Below are 19,467 nucleotides of genomic sequence, written 5' to 3'. Positions count from 1 at the left end.
ACAATCACAACTAAGCATGGTCTCTTGAAGCTTCTCTCAAGGGATCTATGTTTGCTGCTTTTCTCTTCCCTCTGAACCATTAACCCATTGATTGCAAATTGGTACCTTACAGGTTTTAACTGGTAGGTGTTTTATTTGGTACACATGTATTTTTAAAAACTTGAAGGCTGGCCCTGTAGCACAGTGATTAATGCTGTGCCCTGGGAGTTGGAGCCTACATAGTTGGCTGTGGTTCAAGCCCCAGCTCCTGCACCTTGAAAACATGCCAGGCATATGTGTGTGTGTGCCCAAAAATCCCTTGATGAAAGAGAGGAGATTGTAATGTCACCACCACCTGTTTTGGGAGGGCGGGGGTGTTTTCTTTCTGTCTCTCCCCCTTCTCTCTTTTTCACCCTCTCTTTTCTCTCCTTCCTTCCTTGTCTAGTGAACATGTGTACACTGTGGCATTGAAACAGCAAAGAGCTTTGAAAGTTTGAATTACATGTCAGTTCACATTAATGTGAACTTTCTCTTTTAAAAAACAGAACAAACAAAAAAATCCCTGTGCCTGTGTTCCTCCTGTAAGGTATAGGAGAATGAAAAATGGGTTCTTGACTGAGCTATAGATAAATTGACCAAGACAGATAATAGAAGGACAGCCATGTTTAATTATCACATATGCACAGGAGTCCCAGGAAATAAGACTCAAACAGAAGGGTTAGATGATTAAAGCTTATATAGCATCCCGAGTTACAGAAAGGGATTGGAGTTTGGAGCTTCTGGAGGGTGGTAGCAGCATAAATTATGGGAGGGTGAAGAGAGGAAATGTATGGCAAAGGTTGTCTTATAACAAATGAAAAGTCTCTCAGGTAGTGAAAGTAGTCTAGGAGCAGCTTTCAAGAGTAAGTAATAAGCTCTCTGGGCATGGTATCAGCCTCCAGTCTTCTCTCTGATCCAAGTTAATCTTATCTGTGTGATAAGATCCCAGGGAGGGGATTCATGAAGTGGAAGATCCTCTTTAGGCAGCTAAAGTCTGTGCCTACATCCACTGTTCCCCAAGTGTGCTCAGTTCAAAGTGGTCGAAACACACCCAAGTGTCATATTTTGGGGCGGCATTTCCTGAACAACAGGAATGGGAGATAAGTTGCTTCAGGTTGAAAGAGTAGCAAGAACACAAGACATAAACCAGAAAGCAGGCACATACAGTAAGTAAAGCAAGTATTGAATAGTTCCTGACTATATCAAGGGTATTTGAAAGAATTTAGATTGAGGTAATTTGTCAGAGTCAGATAGCTGAGCTAGGTGTTTTAAATTAAGTTGGAGGTCCAGAAGCTGGTATAGTAGTTAAGGTGCTAGACTACCACATGGCCAACTGCTGTTCGAATCCCGGACCTGGTGGCTTGAAATTCATGCTGGATATAGGTGCATGTATGCCCAAAATCCCAAGAGAAAAATGGAAGAGAAGAAATTGCGGTGTGGCCATCTCCCGAGGGGTGATTTCTCACTTTCTGTCTCTCCCTCTGGCAAGCACATGAGCCCTAAAAATAAAAAAGTTTTCTCAAAAATTAATTAAGAAGTTGGTTAGACTTGGGGCTGGCAGATGGCATGGTGGTTAAGGGCGCTGGACTCCCACATAGCCGACCAGAGTTCGAGTCCCAGACCTGGGGACTTGCTGTCTCACTTTCCCTCTCTCTCTTGCTCTCTCACTCTGTCTCTCTCTGGTCAAATTAAAAATAAATAATAAAGTTAAATAAAATAATTATTTTTTAAAAAGTAGACTTGATTGAAAAGGTAGTACAGAAGATTATTCAGTGAAGTTGTGAAATAACTAAGCTATTTTTTAAGATATTAATTTGTGAGAGCCTAAATTATTAATCTGAAAGTAATCTGAATGAATAAATAAGAGAATTTATTGTCATAGTGATGTGTTGGTTCACAATTAGCCAGGTAGAAAGTAAGGAAGATTAGATCTAAAGCCAGTAAATTATAGATTGTCTATTTACTGAGTGAGGAAAAGTAAAGACCATTATTTATTTATTTATTTAGATATTTTTGCTGTAGTGCATGTATGCTCACCAGAGAGACAGAGACAGAAAGCAAGAAATCACCCCCCCAGGGGATATGGCCATGCTGCAGTTCCTTTTCCTCCACTCTCTTCTTCATATTTTGGGCACGCATGCACATGCACCTGGCATGAGTTTTAAGCTGCTGGGTCTGGGACTTGAACAGATGTCGGCCATGTGGGAGTCCAGCAATGTGACTATTACACCGTCTTCTGGTTCAAGTCATTTTTATATTTGTAGAATAAAAATAATTTTTCATTTTTTAGTATTTTTGCTGTAGGGTGTGGACATTCTCCAGAGAGACAGACAGGCAGAGGTGGGGGAATGATAGATCACCCCCCCAAGAAGGATGGTCATGCTGCAATCCCTGCACACACTTGCATCTGGCATATTTTTAAGACTTGAACCACATAGTCAGCTATGTGGGATCTAGCACCTTAATTTCCATGCCACTTGCTGGCCCTCATTTATTATTTTTTTGAAGTTTGTTTACTTATCTCTTCCATAATAGAAAGAGACATAGACAGGGACCTCCAACGAGATCTTCATGCCTTTATCCACTCCTAGCCTCAGCTGGCTTTTGAATCAAGTGGTGTAAACCCCAGACCTTTGTATATGGGCACAGTTGTATTATCACTGTGCCATCTTCTGGTCTTGAAATTATTTGTTAAAAATAATAGTTATGGGAGTGAAGGGCACCACCCACATGGTAACTGCTGCCACGGCCACTGCAGAATAATAAGCCAGGATCTACTACCATACCTGTTGACTAATTATAGAAGACTATACAAAAATAGAGGAAATTGGAGAAGGTACCTATGGAGTTGTGTATTAGGGCAGACACAAAACTACAGGTCAAGTGGTAGCTATGAAGAAAATAAGACTAGAAAGTGAAGAGGAAGGGGTTCCTAGTACTGTGATTTGGGAAGCTCTCTATTAAAAGAACTTCATCATCCAAATATAGTCAGTCTTCAAGATGTGCTCATGCAGGATTCCAGGTTGTATCTCATCTTTGAATTTCTTTCCATGGATCTCAAGAAATACTTGGGTTCTATACTTCCTGGTCAGTTCATGGACTCCTCACTTGTTAAGAATTATTTGTACCAAATCCTACAAGGGATTGTGTTTTGTCACTCTAGAAGAGTTCTTCATAGAGACTTAAGACCTCAAAGCCTATTAATCAATGGCAAAGGAACAATTACACTGGCTGATTTTGGCCTTGCCAGAGCTTTTGGAATACCAATTAGAGTATACATCCATGAGGTGGTGACGCTCCGGTACAGATCTCCAGGGCATGGCTGGGGTCAGCCTGTTACTCAACTCCGATTGACATTTGGAATATTGGGGCCATATTTACAGAATTAGCCACCAAGAAACCACTTTTCTATGGGGATTCAGAAATTGAACAATTCTTGGGAACCAGCAGTTAGCATAATGGCTATGTCGCTGGACTCCCACGTAGTCGACTGCGGTTCGCATCCCGGACCCGGTGGCTTAAAACTCACGCCGGGCGCATGTGCGTGCATGCCCAAGATCCTGAGAGGAGAATGGAGGAGAAGGGATTGTGGCGTGACCATCCCCCCGGGGGGTGATTTCTCGCTTTCTGTCTCTATGTCTCTCTCTGTCTGTCTGGCGAGCGCACACGCCCTATATCAAAAAACCTCTCCCAAAAAAAAAAAAGAAATTGAACAACTCTTCAAAATTTTCAGAGCTATAGGCACCCCCAATAACGAAGTGTGGCTAGATGTGGAATCTTTTTTTTTTTTTTTAGACGTGGAATCTTTATAGGACGATAAGAATATATTTCCTAAATGGAAGCCAGGAAGTCTAGCATCCCATGTAAAAAACTTGGATGAAATGGCTTGAATCTGCTCTTAAAAAGTTAGTCTATGATCCTGCCAAATGAATTGCTGGCAAGATGGCCCTGGACCATCCTTATTTTAATGATTTGGACCATCAGATTAAGAAGATGTAGCTTTCTGACAAGAAGTTTCCACATGTATCATGAACAGAGAACTGCACTTTTACTGTTAACTCTTTCTGTCATGTATATTATTCTTTTCTTTGTTGTAAAACTAATGCTGTACTTCATCCTCTTAACTTCAAAAGTGTAACTTAAAAATGTAAATATTGTTCTATATGAATTTAAACATAATTCTGTATATGTTTGTAGATATCACTGTAACATGTTTGTTACTATAATAAAACTATAAATCTACAATAAAAAAAATAGTTATGGTCCGGTCAGTGGCATGGTGTTTATAACAACTGGACCCCACATTGCCAACTGTGCAGTTCAAATCCTGGACCCAGTGGCTTGTAGGACAGAACAGGTGCATGTGTGTTCTCTCTCAAGAGGAGAATGGAGAAAAAGAGATTGTGGCATGGCCATCAACCCTGGAAAGGTGCTTTCTCACTCCCTCCAACCCCGCAAGCACACATGCCCAATAGCAAACTAAAAAAAACAAAAACAAAAAACAAAACAAAACAAACAAACAAAAATGAATATTTTTTACAGGTAAGTTTAGTATCTTATTTAAATGCTAGCCAGTAGTACATACTTAGTTTGGTTTACCATAGAAAGACTACTACTTCAATTTGTAATAAAATTACATATTTTATTTTGTTAAGTATGTATCTAAGAGTTACTATTATAAAAGGAGCAAATAGTGAGTTTGAAATAGATGATTTTAGGCTCAACTAAATCAGTCCCTCCATTTTACTTTGAGATGTGAGTAATGGAAAGTAAAAATACCCCCTGTGGAGCCAACAGGTGACATGGTGGTTAAGGCACTGGATCCCACATGGCCAACACCAATGGTTTGAGTCCCAAACTCAAATACCAAAATGCTAGAAGGCCAGGATGAAGTTTAGCACTGTGCCTGCCTATTCACTGCTCTGTGCCTAGTACCCACTAGGGTTGACTAAAAGTAAGTATGATTTGAGTGAATAGATAATCTATATACTCAGTATTGTTCATTGGTATCTGAGATACACATTTGGGTTATGTTGTGGTCAAGGGAGAAATCAGTGAAAGTTGCTTCAAAAGATTGATTTCCAAGAGGGAAACACGGGTTTACAATCCCAGTTCTCTCTGAAGACTTGACTTCTTAAAAAGTTTATTTATATATTTTATGAAAGAAACAAACAGGGAGAGAGACAGAAACAGGCACCCCTGGCATGGTCCTTATACCTCAATCTACTTTCATTTTCAGCTGGCCTCGATCCTAAGCCCATCTATATACCTGGCATATTCAGGGAGACACACAAATGCAGGACCTTTTACCATGTGGATTCAGTTTTGTAACCATAGCACTACTGCCAGGCCCTTGATTCTCATTAAATAGTCACAAAATGGATAAAACTATCTCAAGTTTTATTTGTCAATCTCCTTTTTAAAAATTACAAAAGAATACCCACTCATAAAACTAGTGAAAACTAGGGAACCAGCAGTTAGCGTACCGGCTATGTCGCTGGACTCCCACATAGTCAACCGCGGTTCGCATCCCAGACCCGGTGGCTTAAAACTCATGCCGGGCGCGTGTGCGTGTGTGCCCAAGATCCCGAGAGGAGAATGGAGGAGAAGAGATTGCAGCGTGACCATTCCCCGGGGGGTGATTTCTCGCTTTCTGTCTCTATGTCTCTCTCTGTCTGTCTGGCAAGCGCACGTGCCCTATAGCAAAAACCTCTCCAAAAAAAGAAAGAAAAAAAAAAAAAACCTAGTGAAAACTATAAAAATACACAAAATTTTAATAAGATATTCCTTAATTCTACTAATGGTAGTTTCTTTCACATCATTTTTATTGCAAATACAAATATAACCTGGCTTATGGGGTTTTGGAGGATGGTTGGATGTTTTTGCAGAAATTGGGTTATATGGGCCAGCCACGTAGACTAGTGGTTAAGGGAGCAGGGTCCCATATGACTGAGCACAGTTTGAATCCCAGCCCTAGTAGCTTGAAAAACATGCTGGACATGTGCATATTTGCTCAAGATCCCAACAGGATGGAGAAATGGAAGAGAAGGGATTGTGGCATGACCATGCCCCATTGAGGGATGCTTTCTCCTTTTCCCTCTCCCTTCTAGTGAGCACACATGCCCTCTACCAATTTTTAAAAAATAATTATTAAATTAAATGTTATTTATTTATTTATTTTCATTTGACCAGAGAGAGAGAGAGAGAGAGGGAGAGAGGGAGGGAGGGAGAGAGAGGTGGTGGGTGCTAGGTCTGGAACTTGAACTGCAGTCGGCCTTGTGGGAGTCCAAGCAAGCACCCTTAACTACCACACTACCTGCCGGCCCTCCTCTAGCAATTTTTGTAAATTGGTTTATACTGAGGCCAGCAATTTGTGTGTTGGTTGAGGCATGGGACTCCCACATGGCAGATCACAATTTGAGTCCTAGAGCTGGTGGCTTGAAAAATCACACTGGGTGCATATGTGTGCATGCCCAGAATCCTAGGAGAAAAATGGAGGGGAAGGAATTGCAGTATGGCCATCTCCCATGGAAGGCAATTTCTCATTTTCCTTCTCACTGTTTCTGGTAAGCACATGCACCATATGGCAAAAACCTTTTTTAAAAAATTAGATTAGATTATACATATTACTCAGCAAGTTGTTTTACCACCAGAAAAATCATGGACAGTCGCTCCAACACAAAAGATCAGGCAATGAGCTAATTTTTTAAAAAAGATTTATTTATTTAATTTAATTCATTATTATTATTATTATTTTTAAGTTTGACCAAAGAGAGAAAAAGGGAAAACAAGAAAGCAAGCCTCCAGATCTGGGACTTGAACAGCAATCAGCCATGTGGGAATCCAGCATCTTTAACTACCATGCCACCTGCCAGCCCCAAGCTCATTATTTTTGTTTAAGTATGTTTCTGTTTTGTTGTTTTCATTGGTGTTTTGCCACTATACACAATTTAGCAATAAATGAATGAATGAAAGAAGCTCCTTGTAAATGTATGTAAATATATCCTGATATACTAGTGTTTTTGTCTCAGAAATAGGATTTCCATTACAAAGTATGCACTTTTAAATAGCTATTAATAGTGTGTATATTTTATTTTTATCTTTTAAGAGTTTTTTTTTTTTTTTTTTTTTTTTTTAAAAGTTTTTTTTTTTTTTTTTTTTTTTACAGGGTGAATGCACTTGCCAGAGAAATAGGGAGAGACAGAGAGACAGAAAGCAAGAAATCACCCCTGGGTGGATGGCCACTTCACTATCACTTCTCCTCCATTCTCCTCTCGAGATCTTGGGCACACACGCATGTGTGTCTGGCGTGAGTTTTAAGCCACCAGGTCCAGGACTCGAACCGTGGTCGACTACTTGGAAGTCCAGCAACGTAACCATTACACTATCTGCTGGTCCCAGTGTTTATATATTTTAAATAGTTATTGCTGAATCACTTTTTAGAAGGCTGCTGTAATGGTTCATACTGCTGCCAGCAGAACACATAAGATTGCTCCTTTGCCTGCGTCTTTAACTGTCCTCTGAATAGTGTGTGTGAATCTGGATTTTTCAGAAACAACATCGTATTGTTGTTTACTGTGCAGTTTGTTTCTCACTGGGAGGTTGAAGCGCTCTAGATTTCCTCTTACTAATTGCCTCACACATCGGTGCTATTTTTTTGTACTAGATTATTTATGATTTCCTTATCAATTTATGGAAGCTTTTTGTATTATAGGAATTTTATATCTATTATGTATGGCAGTTTATTGATTCTTTTTTAGACTTTATTAATGATTTGTTTCTTCAGAAAGATTTTTAATTTTTACATATTCAAATATGTCAATTTTTTTTTCCAAGAGGCTTTAGCTACAGGGCGCATGCTCTTGCCAGAAAGACAGAGTGAGACAGAGAGACAGAAAGCAAGAAATCCCCCTCCGAAGGGGGGGCCACACCGCAGTCTCTTCTCCATTCTCCTTGGGATCTTGGGCATGCACGCACACGTGCCCAGCGTGAGTTTAAGCCACCAGGCATGGGACTTGAACCGTGGTCGACTACATGGGAGTCCAGCAACATAGCCTACGCTAACTGCTGGTCTCCAAATATGTCAAATTTTCTGCTTTTATTTTAGGTTTCCCGATTTTTGTTAAATATCCCCTTAATATATTCTCCTGTTTTAGATTTTTCTGTTTGTTTTTTTGACATTAACATTAAAACTATAGTTCGTTAGGAATTTATTGGTATATAGAATGAACCAAGGATCTAACTGCCCTTTTCTGGTAGCTAGAGAAGTGTCATTTAAATATTTGTACATATATTGTTGAGCCTCAGAGTTAACCCTGTATCCATTAATTTAACAGAATTTATCACTGGATGGGAGGGTAGGAATTAGATCTAGGACCCCTGAAAGTGGCCACAATCCAAAAGCTTGTATAAATTTTTGACTTGTGATACTGAATTTTTAAAAAATTTTTTATTTTTCTGTGATGCTGAAGAATGGAATATAGAGTTTTTCCAGTTCAGCATGTATATATATTCTTTGCCAATATATCAATCAGGATCAAATAAAATGCTCTTTTATCACATTGTTTCCGTTTCCCTTTAATCTGTTCATCCAAAGTAGGGGTCATCAAATTTTTTTCTGTAAAGATTGAGATACTAAATATTTTAGGCTTTGTGTGCTACACTATCTCTGTCACAACTGCTCAGCTCTGCCATTGTAACCTGAAAGATAGACTGTATGACTGTGAATGAATCTGACTTTATTCTAGTAAAATTTTAATAAAGAGGATGGGAGCAAGCAAAAGCCCATGGGCTGAAGTTTGCCACCAATTTCTGATCTAGAACAGTTCTACTGATTACCACCATTTATTTATTTGTTTCTCTATCTGTGTGTGCCTCTCCCAGCCTGTCCTTCCACAAGCGAGAGAGAGAGAGAGAGAGAGAGAGAGAGAGAAAGGCAACCCAAATAGGGTCCTTGTGCGTGAATCACCCACAACTTGAGTCAGCCCTGAATCCTAAGCATGCACACATCCAGTGTGTTCAGGAAGGCCTCCAGATGCAAACCCAGAACCTTCCCATGTGGGTCAACCCCAAAGAACGTCCCGTTAGTGCTGCATCACTGTCTGGCTTCCCTAACACCTTTCCTTTCCTTTCCCTTTCCCTTTTTTTCCCTTTCCCTTTCCCTTTCCCTTTCCCTTTCCCTTTCCTTTCCTTCCCTTTCCTTTCCTTTCCTTTCCTTTCCTTTCCTTTCCTTTCCTTTCCTTTCCTTTCCCTCTGTTTGTTTTATGTTTGTTTTTAAGTGTCTAAGCCAGTGTCCTTATAGAATGTCTCACTTTTTGGATTTGTCTTACTACTTACTCAACGTGTCATTTAACGTATTCTTTTTGTTCCTTTGTTTCCTCTAAGAGATTTGATTAGATTCAGATTTAGTATTTTGGCAAAAAAATTTTAATGGGGTTTTGCTTAAGGGTGGGGTAGGATAGAAGATTTAAGAGTATAGAGATTTGTGGATGATACCCAGGCTTTTAAAGAACGCAGTATCTGAAAAAGGTTTGACTAAAACAGGGAATGACACAAGGTATTCTTAGGTCCTGGAGACTAAGAGATTATTTTTAATTTTTATAGAGCCATTTCCCTTTACTGACTGCACATTAAGGAACACATTGCATTCAGATTACTCAGTCTGCTTGGCTACTGAAATTCTGGTTTAAAAAAAAAAATCAGGGCTAGCAGGTGGAGTGATGGTTAAGGCGCTGGACTCCCACAAGGTGACCTACAGCTTAAGTCCCACACCTGGAAGCTTGAAAATCTTACTGGACATTTGTGTATGTGTGCCCAAAATCCTGAAAGGAGAATGGAGGAGAAGGGATTGTGGTATGGCCATCCCCCTTGGGGATGATTTCTCACTTTCTCTCTCTCTGTCTCTGGTGACACATGCTCCCTATGGCAAAAACAAACAAACCAACCAAAAAAACAAGCAAAAAAAATTTTAAGGAATATCTTTAAAAAGATTTAAATATCAACCTTTCAAAAAAAAAGATTTAAATATCTATTCTCTCCTAACTAAATAAAACAAATGTTTAACACCAGAGAGTGTGTGTACTCACCAGAGACAAACACAGGAACCATACAATCAGCCACGTGGGATCCAGCATACTTAACCACTGGGCCACAGAGCTGGCCCAAATAAAGCAAATTTTAAAACTTTGATTTCTAGGTTGTTTTTGTTTTGTTGTTTTGTTTTTCTCATAGAGTCAGCTCTAAACACAACTTCCATTGACATAAGTTAGAGAAGAAGGGTTATACAGTGGCTTCATAATTCATTATTAAATATTCAGTTTTCTGACTTCTCAACTCATTTTGACCTTTTTGGTAGCTAGATGAAAATATGCCACTATCATTTGCTTTTTCTAAATGATTTTCTGTTCTCTACATGGGCATCATTATTTTTATAACATATCTTATCTTACTAGTATTCTTTTAAATGTTCTGTGTAGGCTCAATACTTGTTTTAACTGGCCTACATCTAGATTAGACAAGCCAAGACTTAGATTTTTTTTTTTTTTTTGGTAGTCTTTTCCAAGCAGAGTGTTTAGGGAAACCTGAGTAGGAAAAATGGCATCAGAATAATTTCCACTGATCATCGATAATTGAGGCCTTTCATCTGTGCAGTTCAAAGTACTTCATGAACATTATCTCATAATTTTCAAATGGCAATCTAAAGAGGGCAAGCAAATACTATTACCCTAATAAACAGAAGTAGTTTGTGGTCTTTAGGAAGCTAGAAATCTGCTTCGCATAGAGTTAAAAGCAAAGATAGGGATGAACTTTAAAAATTGCTTCTTAATCTTTCCAGACCACTCTAAGTCTACAGTTTGTCCTTTCAGAATTGTGTAGATTGTTATAATATATTAGGCTGTTGGAAAAATCATGATGCATTTTTGCTTAGAAAAGGATAGAAAATTACGTCATGAGTTTTCTGACCACCTGATAGTTTGAAATTTTTTCTAGCCAAATGATAAAAACATGAAATGAAATTTTAATTTGTTCTAGTTAGAGCATTTTATTTTATTTATTTTTAAAAATAATTATTTTTTGCTTAATTCATAATTTTTTACATTTTTGTCCGGAGATTTTGAGTGTTAACTCCTCCATGCCCATTGGCGTAATAAACAGTTCTCTTAATCTCTCCAAGTGTTGCTTTCCATTCCTCAGCATCTGGTTTTATGCAACATTTTGGTGCATTGGCAGGGAAATGGAATCAGACTGGCCCTTTGAGCCACTGATCCCAGGCATTTCTCCCCGGGACAGGCACTATGGTGTGGGGAGATAGATGCGCCCCGTCTCATTTGATGTGATCCCTCAGCTGGGGTGCCTGCCCCGAGGCCAAGCGTTCCTGGATCATCAGACTCCAACTGGAGAGAAGGACCAACTCCTGAAACCTGATGCATCAACCTTGGTCAACTCTGGCACTCTGATAAGCCCCCTGGGATCTTTAGAGCTCTAGTCAGACCCATTCGATTTGCGTGGAAAAGATACCAGTACGCTCTCCTTCAGTAGCAAGACCAGCAGTTAGGGCCCATCTGGTAATTGACTAGTCCGTGTCCAGCTCTGGTAATCTGGTAAGCCCTTGGGGATCTGTAGAGCCCTAGTCAGACCTACTCAGATTGAGTAGAAGAGAAGATCTGTACACTCTCCTTTGGTGGCAAGACTGGCAGTTAGGGCTCATCTGGTGTATGGCTAGTGTGGGGAGGGAATGTATAACCTCTGAATAAATGTGTTTGTGAGGAGCGAATGTGTTTGTTGCTCCATGGCTTCTTGCTACAGAGTATGATTAAGTCTGTTTAACTGCGTTTCTGTGGTATCCACTGTTGAAATACGGAGAGGATGAACCTCAGGGATACCACTGTAGTCCTTAGGATTGCAGACCCTTGGCCAAGGCCCTCCTACAGAACTTGAACAAATTTATCACTTGTGCTGCCTGGCCTATTCAGCAGTGCCCCCAGGAGGCTGCACAGTTTCTGAGCCTCTGGGCTAAGGCCCACCCCCAGGAGCCACCATCCCTCCAGAGTTTCCTCATCTATCACTTCCTCCAACCAGTGATCTCCCAAGCCTTCTGGGAAGTGCAAGCTTTTAATAACTAGAGAGGTCAAAAATATTTGAAATACCATAGGAAAACCTCAATCCAAGTCATCCAAGCCCACTGTGCTGGACTGTGCTGAAAACTCTAACGGTATAGGCAACAAAAAGTTAAAACCCACCGTCCTCGAGTGTGTAATTAAAAATTCCAAGAAAGGGGGTTACTCTAAAGAGCATTAATGTCAAAGTAACCCCAGAGAAATTGGCTCTTGTAATCCTGATATGTGTGTGAATCCATATATGTAAAATGTCAGGTTATGTACTACATGTTGTGTGTCTGTGTGGGGAAAAAAGCCTTAAAGAATTGTACTAAGAAACCCACCGTCCTCGAGTGTGTAATTAAAAATTCCAAGAAAGGGGGTTACTCTAAAGAGCATTAATGTCAAAGTAACCCCAGAGAAATTGGCTCTTGTAATCCTGATATGTGTGTGAATCCATATATGTAAAATGTCAGGTTATGTACTACATGTTGTGTGTCTGTGTGGGGAAAAAAGCCTTAAAGAATTGTACTAAGTTTGGTTTATAAAAAGAGCACTCATACAAATTAGTTTAAATGCTTTCCAAGTTCATATAACTTTAGTGAAAGAGCTGGCTTCAAATGTAATGAAAGAAAAAGATTAATAAGTGAAAGTCTTCACAATTTCCAACATATATTTTGTCTAGGTTTTAATTAATCAAGCAACATCATGTTTATCATAATATGGTTGTTTTAATGAAACAGCTAGTTATTTATGTGTCATGTGTTGCATTTTACATAGTGGATATCTAACAGGGAAATTAATTCATGACTAGCTTTTTCTGGCTTTAGTTTTAGTGCTAACAGAGGAATTTTGACCTCAAAATAACTCTTGGATATTTACAGAGGGCCCCTGAAACATCCAAAAGGGAGATGTTAAACCAATCAGGATTGTTGTTTATATGTTGGATACAAATGGAAAGCATTGTCAAATTAAGTAATTCTAATTTTCTTGGTAAGTTATATGTATAAATATGTTCTGTACTTGTATGTCTATGTATGTGTTGTTTCAAAATAATTTTAGATTCCCAGGAATCAATGGTTAAGCTATTATGTTAAAGTGGTATATGTAGCCAAAAAAAATTAAAAAAAATTTTTTTAAAGACTTATCTATTGGGACCAGCCGTTAGTATAATGGCTATGTCTCTGAACTCCCATGTAGTGGACCGTGGTTAGAGTCCCAGACCTGGTGGCTTAAACTCACGCTGGGCACATGTGCGCATGTGTCCAAGATCCAGAGAGGAGAATGGAGGAAAAGGAATTGCGGCGTGGCCATCCGGAGTGATTTCTCGCTTTCTGTCTCTATGTCTCTCTCTGTCTGTCTGGCGAGCGCACGCGCCCTATAGAAAAAAAAAAAAAAATCTCTCTCTCAAAAAAAAAGTTATTTATTTAACTTTGTTGATTTATTTTAATTTGACCAGAGAGGAACAGAGAGAGAAGGAAACTGAAAAAGCAAGCCACCAAGCCTGAGATTCAAACTGTGGTCAGCCATATGGGAGTACAACGCCCTTAACCACCACACCACCTGCCAGCTCTATCATTTTTATTTTTTTAATTTGACCAGAGAGATACAGGGAAAGTGAGAAAGCAAGCCACCAGGTCTAGGACTCAAACTAAGGTCAGCCATGTGGGAATCCAGTGCTTTAACCACTATGCCCCCTGCCAGCCCCAAGTTAGTGCATTTGATGCTCAACTAGACATTTCTAGTGGGTGCTTAATAAATACTTAATGATGATGGTCTCTCTAATCAAAAATATTTAAGACTTTATAAAGAACAGTGGGGACATTATCATTTATTATCACCTCAATTTCTTCATTGTGGTTAATACTTTGTTTTTTAATGTTCCTCAGAACTAGACAGTGTACCTAATTTCCAAATTATCCTACTGATTGCTGATTATAAATTCAATAAAAAGCATGGTAAATTTTATTTAAAAAGTCTTTTGATGCTCCCATGATATTCTTAGCAAGGAGTTAAGATCAATGTTTATAATAAGAAATTGGAGACTTTTTTAACTCACAAAATTTATTAAAAAGCAAACTCTACTCACTGTTTCTACTTTTTCACTTCTCATTTACTCTTTTTCTTTAGAGATTTTTGCTATAGGGTGTGTATGCTGGCTAGAAAGACAGAGACAGATAGAAAGTGAGAAGTCACCTCCCAGGGAAATGGCCACACCACAGTTCCTTCTCCTCCTTTCTCCTCTCAAGATCTTGGGCATGCACATGCACACACACACACCTGGTGTGATTTTTTTTTAAAGCCACCTGATCTGGGACTCAAACTGCAGTTGACTACGTTGGAGTCCAGAGACATAACCATTACGTCATCTGCTGGGCCCAACTTTCCGTTTATTTCTGACTCTTGGAGATGATGATCTTCTTCATCCCACTATTTTCTTAAAGTGTTCTGAGGAAAACCACCAGGGGCCGGCAGGTAGCGTGGTGATTGGGGCGCTGAACTTCCACATGGCTGACCATGGTTTGAATCCTGGACTTGGCAGCTTGCTTTCTCACTTTCCCTTTCTTTCTCCCTTTGTCTCTCTAGTCAAAATTTTAAAAATAAATAATAATAACAAATAAATAATTATTTAAATAAAGAAAAAAATCAATAACTTTTTAATGGTCATATTCAGCAGCATCTTCTCATTTCTGCTGTCATCTGAGGGGACTTTTAAAAAATTGCGGAAAATGGGACCAGCAGTTAGCGTAATGGCAATGTTGCTGAACTCCCATGTAGCTGACCGTGGTTTGAGTCCCAGGCCTGGTGGCTTAAACTCACGCAGGTGCGTGTGCATATATGCCCAAGATCCCAAGAGGAGAATGGAGGAGAAGGATTGCAGCGTGGCCATCCCCCCTGGGGGGGTGATTTCTCATTTTCTATCTCTCTGTCTGTCTCTGTCTTTCTGGTGAGCGCATCTGTCTTTTTGGAGAGTACACGCACCCTATAGCAAAAAGCTCTCCAAAAAAAAAAAAAAAAAGTTTGTGAAAAATGGAATTAAAGTATAAGTTTATTTTGGTGCAAAAAATATAGAAATCCCCACCTAGTTCGTTTATAATACATATTTTCCATGAACTTTTGGAAGACCCTTTTTGACTGCTCCGCACTCCCTTAACGTCTTTGATACTGCTCTTTCTGTTTCACTTTCTTGTCCTTCTGTCTCCTTCATTGATGGTCTTCCTTAGTACTTAACCACTTGTTTTATTCGTTAGATCACCGACTTAGTGGTTTGACTTACAGTTTTTTTTTAGTTTGTGATGAGGTGGAAGTGATAGCATTCAGTAGAAACTATGTTTCAGGTACCCTCCAACCATTTTGTTTTTCACTTTCAGTATAGTATTCAATAAATTACATGAGTCATTCAACGCTTCATTATAAGACAGGCTTTGTGTTGATTCTGCCCAAAGATGGGCTCATGCGATTGTTGTGAGCATGTTTAAGACAGACTAAGCTAGGCCATGATGTCAGGAGTTTAAGTGTGTTAAATGTACTTTTGATCCAATGATGTTTTCCACTCACAAAGGGTTTATCATGACATAACCCCACAGGAAGTCAAGAAGCATCTGTAAATATACGTCTGTCTTCAGCTTTCTTTTCTTTTCTCTGTGCTTTCATTTGAAAATCATAGCTATTGGGGCCAGTAGGTGGTGTGGTGATTGGAGTACTGGACTCCCACATGGCTAGCTGCGTTTCGAGTCCTGAACCTGGCAGCTTGCTTTCTCACTTTCTCTCTCTCTGGTGATTGCACATGCCCATAGCAAAGTAAAAATGATAGTAATAATAAACAAAGTTAAATAAGTAATTATTTTATTATAAATATATATGTATATATACATATTTTGGGGGAGGTTTTTGCTATAGGGCACGTGCGCTCGCCAGAAAGACAGAGAGAGACAGAGAGATAGAAAGTGAGAAATCAACCCCCCAGGGGGAAGGCCTCACCGCAATCCCTTCTCCATTCTCCTCTTGAGATCTTGGACACACACGCACATGCACCCGGCGTGAGTTTAAGCCACCAGGTCCAGGACTTGAACCACAGTCGACTACATGGGAGTTCAGTGACATAGCCATTACACTAACTGCTGGTCCCTACATTTTTTTCTTTAAATTTGACCAGAGAGAGACAGAGACAGAGAGAGAGAAAGGGAAAGTGAGAAAGCAGGCCTTGACTCAGACTGTTGTTGGCTGTGTAGAAGTCCCCCCCCCCCTTTTTTTGAGAGGTTTTTGCTATAGGGCACATGCGCTCGCCAGACAGACAGACAGAGACGGAGAGGCAGAAAGCGAGAAATCACCCCCCAGGGGGGATGGCCACACCGCAGTCCCTTCTCCATTCTCCTCTCGGGATCTTGGGCATGCATGCACACGCACTTGGAGTGAGTTTTAAGCCACCGGGTCCAGGACGTGAACCGCAGTTGACTACATGGGAGTCCACCAACATAGCCATTACACTAACTGTTGGTCCCTGGAAGTCCAGCACTTTAACCACTGCACCACTTGCTGGTTCCAACAAAGCTAAATAAATAATTCTAAAAGAAAGAAAATCACAACTACCCTCTACTCTCCCCACTGTCTTCATTCTGTTTCCATTGAGCTACTTCCAAATCTGTGTCTTTATGTCTCCCTATTTCTCAATCGGATCCACATTTCTTTTTTTTTTTTTCCTTTTTTTATTCATGGTTGAGAACACATACTTCCATACACATGTGGGAGAGAGAAGGAGAGAGAAAAGCACCATCAACAGTATCTTGTCATGCTGTGATCCCCTTTCCATGGTCCTCTGGCTCATCAGGGTCTTTGGCACCAAGTATATGCCCAGCGTGTTTTCAAGCTGACCCAGAGATCTAAACCTGCAGTCAGCCGTGTGTCTTCCAGCACTGCAGTGCAATATGTTACTGACTCAGGTCCACGTTTCTTAACTGCATGGTAAGCAGTGCTGTGTAAATGTATTGCAGGCACTTGCAGTATCTTCTTCCCTCATTTCCTGTTTCAGTTAATGGCATCAATGGCATTCTCAAGGAGGTTTCTGGTGGCAAACCCAGGGCTTGCCCATGTTGTCAGCCTTGCAAAGTTTTGTGTTTTACTGCTGCATCACCATGCAGCCCCTATGAGTTTAAATTTCTGTTGAAAATTCTCGGGGTCAGTGGGTGGAGTGATGGATAATGTGCCGGAATCCCACATGGCCAACCACAGTTCAAGTTTCCAAACCCGACTGCTTGAAAATCATGCTAGGCAGCTATGTGTGCATGCCCCAAACCCTGAGGAGATACTGGAGGAGAAGGGATTGCGGTGTGGCTATCCTGGATAGGTGATTTTTCACTTTCCTTCTTTCTGTCTCTCTCTGGCAAGCATACATGCCTATGACAAAAACCTAAAAAGAAAAGAAAAGAAAAGAAAATTTCTTTTGAAAATTTTTGCTCAGCTATCCCCTTCCTTGTCTATACTGATTTTGTTTGGGTTCCGTATTACATAGTGATATATAAATAAGATTAATATAAATTATCTTAAAAATTATTTTATTTAACTTTATCTGCTTATTTTAATTTGACCAGAGTGAGAGAAAGAGAGAAAGTGAGAAAGCAAGCCGCCAGGTCTGGGACTCAAACCGTGGTCAACCATGTGGGAGTCCAGCACCCTTAACCTGCTGGCCCCAGTATAAATTATTGAAATAAATGTATTATTCATGCTAAATAATTTAAAAGTTCTTTACAAAAAAAAAAAACACTTTTCAACATTAGAGAATTATAATTAAAAGACCCATGAAATCTTCCATTTTACTTGTGTGAAATTAAGTCTGTATGGCAGTTTGCTTGGATCAAAGAGTGCATATTTACCCCATTTTTAGTCAAATGATCCACTTGACCAGTTAATCTATGTATTTGCTAATATTAAGTGACCATCACTTCTTGACATTTAACATTTTTTGTACTCCATGTAGGGTGGCTTTATTTACTTTTCCTGAGCGATAGCCAAAAGTATTTTTCATCGCCTGCTCTACTGTGCCATCTGACCTAGGAAAACCTTCTTTCTGTGCATCCTTGCTCTATGAACAGTGGCCCATGCCAGCTTTTCAACCCTACTAGCGATCCTGGCTAATTGCAACAGAGGAAATTCCAAACAAGGATGGCCTGTCCATAGGCTAAACAGACATTTGTAACATGGTTTGATCAGGTGGAAATAACAGTTTTTGAGTGAGACAGATTTGTGAGATTTCCAGCGTACTAATACAGAGAAGCTGCCATGCTGATGACCACCGTAACTGAGAGGTTGCCTAGAGCTCGGGCTAGGGTAGTAATTATTAGGCATCTATCTGTATACTTCAGAAGTTTTCTGGGAGCGGAGAACAGGATTGATAAACAGAGCAGAGACTATGGGAAGTCCACACACGTGTGTGGGCATTTGTGTGTACGGAAGACAAAGACACATGCTTGCAAGAGAGTGACAGCAGTTGTTGGTGGTTTCCTAGGCCCTGGGAGGCCCAGACCAGTCTCCTCACTCTCCCACAGTCCTACTAAACTCTCAACTCTCTGCATTTGCTTAAGTTGGGCTCCCTACTTCTAGTCTGTCTCCCCACTTTGAGCCATCCTAAATATTGCTACCATATTAGTATTTCTTAAAATCTGCTATGATCATATTATTCACCTCACCAGAGTTCATTATTGACTCCCTCATTGCCTTATAATAACATTAAGTTCTCTAGCAATGTGTATATGGCCTTTTTCAACTCTGTGCTCTAGTATGTTTTTCTCTAAAAGCACAGTTCATTTAATGCGGTATCTTAGTAGCACAGGTCATGATGAAAGTCACTACCTCTTTTTTGCTAGTTATAAGCTCTAGGAGTTTTACTAAGAGTACCAACCGGACTGGTGGCCCCAGAATCCTTTGTTGCAGAAGAAACTTAAAACGGTTTTGAGGTTGGAACCTGAGCTGCTGGAGACATGTCTCTACATGGGGAACATGGGTGGCAGTCAATTCTGGGGATTTTGTACCTACTTGGAGACTGTTAAGAAACCAGCCTTCTCCATCCAGCTTCTTGCCAACAGCCAGGCAGTCTGATGAGAGCTCTGCCTGACGATGAACCTGACAATGTGCCAAACTGTCCAGTAGCCTTTTCTTTTGGTTTCAAATTTTAAATGTGTTTATTGATCAGAAATAAATAGCCCTTTAGAGATCATTTAATTTTTGCTTTGAAAGCCTTGACTAATCACATTGCCAAGAGAGTGTACTTACAGTGTGGTTAGTTAAAACTAGCATTAATTTAGGAATTTCTCAGAGCTTTTTTTTTTTTTTTTTTTTTTTTTTTTTTTGTAGGACTTAT

General features: G+C 39.9%; 1 protein-coding gene and 1 pseudogene across 3 annotated transcripts in view; both read left to right on the top strand.

Annotated features, from left to right (window-relative positions):
- COMMD1 (copper metabolism domain containing 1) overlaps window positions 1–19,467 on the top strand; it is a 250,610-nt gene that overhangs the window by 100,909 nt on the left and 130,234 nt on the right. The gene's annotated exons all lie outside the window — the stretch shown is intronic.
- LOC102480272 (cyclin-dependent kinase 1 pseudogene) lies at window positions 1,112–3,518 on the top strand (annotated as a pseudogene).

Source organism: Tupaia chinensis, unplaced genomic scaffold (genome assembly GCF_000334495.1).
Source record: "Tupaia chinensis unplaced genomic scaffold, TupChi_1.0 Scaffold000341_1, whole genome shotgun sequence".
NCBI classification, from domain to species: Eukaryota; Metazoa; Chordata; class Mammalia; order Scandentia; family Tupaiidae; genus Tupaia; species Tupaia belangeri.
The sequence above is the reverse complement of the archived record's forward strand: the minus strand, read 5'-3'. Positions and strand labels throughout refer to the sequence as shown.